Raw genomic sequence first — 3,973 nt, 5'->3', positions numbered from 1 at the left:
GGCGAAAGGAGAGAGCGGCAGTTCGAAGGAGAAGCGGACGCAGAGAGAACGAGGACGGGCCGTGTAATTGGAAAAGCTTTGGATTAACAATTTTGCAGGACTCGGCGAAAATGTTGGCGAAAAGAGGATTGGCGGAGCAATGAGATCCTTTCGCTCGTTTGTTTGCAGGTAGGTTGAACGCGGCCGAACGAAGGGCACGGCCGTTTCCCGATGTTAGAAGTGGGCCTCTTCTAGGAAGGAAACCGGGTTTCAGAAATTAATTTACCGGCATTATACATCGATCGGGCTCGACTCGTCTCGCTCCTCGAATCGAGCAATTGTTCGGGCATCCAACCGAGTATCGCAGCAACCGATATATCAGAACCGTTGAAAGTTTTGAATAAAATTACACGCGATTATTAATTCGCGTGATTTCCTATTAGAATCTCTCGCGTTTAATTTTTCTTTCTTTCTTTCTTTCTTTTTGTTCTCGTAGTCGAACGCGTGAAGGAGTAACATGTTCGAATAAGAATCGAAGGTAAAGTTTCTTTTTTTTTTCTTTTTCTTTTTTTTTTTCAGAAACATCGAATCGATGAATTTTGTAAAATTGCTGCTCGTGCCCCGTTCCCGCGCCACGATCCACGAAACGAGAGATTTCGAGCTTCGGTTACATCGTAATATCACGAAATTTCGAGGTTCCTAAAGCATTGCGACTAATTTCATATTTCCCGGCGGCGCTCGTCTCAAATTTCCTCTCGTGCGGGGATAAATGATCTCGACTACTATCGTAATTAGATAAATTAACAGAGCGTGAGTTGAGGCAGCCCGGTTCCTGCGCGGAACGCGTACACGTTACGGGGAACGAGAGCGGTTTGAGGTCTAGTTATCCGGAACTAGGATCGTTGCATAGCGCATCGACTAATTGTAAATAGCGCGGCCCACGAAATAAACGCCCGTTAATAACAGCGTTAACAAAAGGAATTCGATCAATTCGCGCGCTCTATTTTTCTCTTTCCAATTCATCCCGCCTTCTTCTTTCTTCGCCTCGAATAACAACGATCGAAATAATACTTGTTACGAAATAATAATATATACTTGTGCACTTTATTACGAGTTTCGAGGCTCAATTACGCGACATCTGTATCCCCAAGAATATTTTTCCCAAGTTGGCGAACATTAACGAGCGACAAACTCACAATTTGGAGATTTTTAAACGAGGCAAACGCGTCGACGAGGGGGGAAGAGCGGCACGGGGGAAGAAGAAGTTTCGCGTCGAATCTCGCGCGCGAACTCTGGATTTTCCAACGACGTGAATATTGCAAATTATCGTGACGCGTTGCCAACTTATTCGATCCTCTTGTGGAAAAAGTAAAAAGAGAAGAAAAAATTGTTGGAGCGTGTAGCCACGCGTGCGAATCCCGTTGAAGGGGGCTTAAACACGGGGGGAGTGTTCGCGATCTGACCCGATGAAGATATTTTTCGCCTCTGCACGGGAGTGATACGTGTGCGACGACCCTCGCGCGACACCGGCACAATGCGCTGAATTTAGAAGTACAATAATCGGTTAAGTTAAGAAGTAAAGCAAGTGCTCGATTCTGAAGTCGTTGAAGTGCGGTGGCAAACGAGGGCCCCCCTCCTTCGCCGCCTTCGTTCGCGATATATACTCGAGTTTAAGCATTTTTTTCAAATCCTTCGAAATTCCCCTGGCGACACGGAGTAATTGCAATTTCAGGGATCCACCGGATTTTCGAGCCTCAACGCTGTTCAACGCGTTGGGTAACCGTGTTTGCGCGAGCGATGATGCGTGCCACACGATCGGGTTGTATTTCCAATTTCGAAATTTAATTTCTAGATCTTGTTTCAGTTTTCTCTTTTTAGAATATTTTCTGAATGCTACGCTCGAGATCCGTAGAGAAGAAATTCCGTAAAAAATGTAAATTGAAAATTTTAATTTCATTCTTCGAAATATATTTAAAATATGATAAAAAAAAGAAGTGATAATGTAATGATTGTAAAATGTAAATGCTTAATAGGAACAAAGAGAGTAGTATAGAGATAAATGTGAAGCAAATATGATGTATAGCAATAGCAATGATGATATCATTTTGTTATGGGAAGAATTTAAACGATTTGAAAAATTAATCAAAAGATCGATCGAAAAAGAAAATTTATATAATTAAATAATCCTTTTCAATCTGTCTTTGCAAATATTTGTACGTGATGTTCAAGATCAAAGTAATCATTGTAATTTTTGTGCCAAGATCCGTTCCATAAGAACGGCTGAAAACGAACAATAATTTCTTAATATAAAGAACAAACGAATGAGACTAGAAACGAAGAGGCCGTTCTTATACCTCTCCTTAGCTGAAGAGATGAACGCAAGAACTCCGAGATATTTTACCGAAACAAAGCTTCGAGCACAAAACCTTTCTCTTTCTCGCTCCGCTTTTTGCTTCTCGCCCTCGAAGAAGATGCGCGAGTTTTTCGCCGATAAAAAGACCATCTCAGCATCGGTATTACGCTTCTTTGCAGTTATTGCTGACAAACGTTAGACTAACGTAAATGTACACGTGTCCTCCGTTACACTTTATCAATTCTTGGAATACAATTTTTTTCGAGTTCTCCTCGCGTTTCTATCACGTCCAATCTTTTCAATCCTTCCTCTCTTGATATTCCATCGGCCTAGAAAATTATCGAGTAACGAGTTTACAATCAAAGTTACAGATCTAGTCGTTATCAAAGATTCTCATTATTGAAAATCTCATTATCATAAGATTTGAATAAAAGAGGAATCGCAAATTCGCATTCAGGTGCGCTTGTCTTTCTCTTATTCGCAATAATCCTCTGAATCCTTTGATGCAAAATTAAATAACAAAATTTATAGAAAGAAAAGAATTTAAAGAATGGAGTGAGAAGGAAAACGAGAGAGAGAGAGAGAAGGAAAAGGCTCGTTTTCGAAAAATAGCTCAATTTTGAGAGTTGGGATCCGACCACGGGGCACAGTTGTCTTTTGAAAAAATTCCCTCCGACACTATCGGGAAGCTGGCCGGCGAAGATCACGAGTTTCCACACCCTTTCTGTGTTCTTACGATCGCGCCACCCCCGCCGCACCATCCACCACCACCACCATCAACGCCACCAACACCACCACCATCCTTCTCAAGTGGAATTGGCGGTGTTGAGCGTCGCGCAAGGTATCCGAGGAGAGTAGACCTTAAGTCGGACGGCCTTAAGGGCGTGTTTCCCCTGTCTACCGTGGACGAGTTGAGTGATAAATCGATTTACGTCCTGGCCAATGAGGGTTGAAAGTGGCGCTTTCTGATTGGCCCGTTCTCAGACCACTCCCCCTTCGTTAATAAAGGTTTCTGGGCGAAAGCCGGTCTCACCGTACCGCAATTTTTGTCCGAGGATCTTTGCTCCAAACTCGGCGAGCAAAAGGATCTCGAAACTTTGCTTTCGAGAACTTTGGCCGGGGGTTAAATTTTAATCATCTGTTTCGTATCTTTTTCCCTCTTTCCGTAGAACGGTGGAAAATTCGAAAAAAAATTGCAACGAGGCAATTTTCAATCGATCGATCGATCGATCGATCGATACACCAATTTGAGTAAGTGGGGTCTACCGATACGTCTAGCAAAAAAAAAAAAAAAAAAAAAAAATCTCGATCCACCATCGTCGATCTGCTCGAGAGAAACGATACGATACGAATTCGAAAAATAATAATTGGCAATGAAATTTCGCCCTAAGTCAGGACTTAGGGAGTACGAACCGATACGACTCTCCCGAGAGTATGGGATCGGTTCAGAGTCACGGTCATCGCGTTCGTATCCACGGTTGGTGAAAAAAAAAAAAAAAAAAAAACGTGCGGGGTATCGAGTGCGCGTACCCGTTCTCGCGAGTTAGGAAGAAACGCGGTATCCTGACGGGCCAAGTTGGAAGCTCCGGATCGAGGTCTTTTCAGGCTGTGGTAAACCGGTCTGTCGTAGGCGTAGCCGGT

General features: G+C 43.1%; 1 protein-coding gene across 3 annotated transcripts in view; it reads left to right on the top strand.

Annotated features, from left to right (window-relative positions):
• Positions 1–3,973, top strand: part of LOC102679145 (visual system homeobox 2-like) — a 72,486-nt gene that overhangs the window by 12,182 nt on the left and 56,331 nt on the right. The window lies entirely within an intron of this gene.

This window comes from Apis dorsata, unplaced genomic scaffold (assembly GCF_000469605.1).
Source record: "Apis dorsata unplaced genomic scaffold, Apis dorsata 1.3 scaffold_68, whole genome shotgun sequence".
Taxonomy (NCBI): domain Eukaryota; kingdom Metazoa; phylum Arthropoda; class Insecta; order Hymenoptera; family Apidae; genus Apis; species Apis dorsata.
This window is presented reverse-complemented; position numbering and strand designations above follow the sequence as displayed.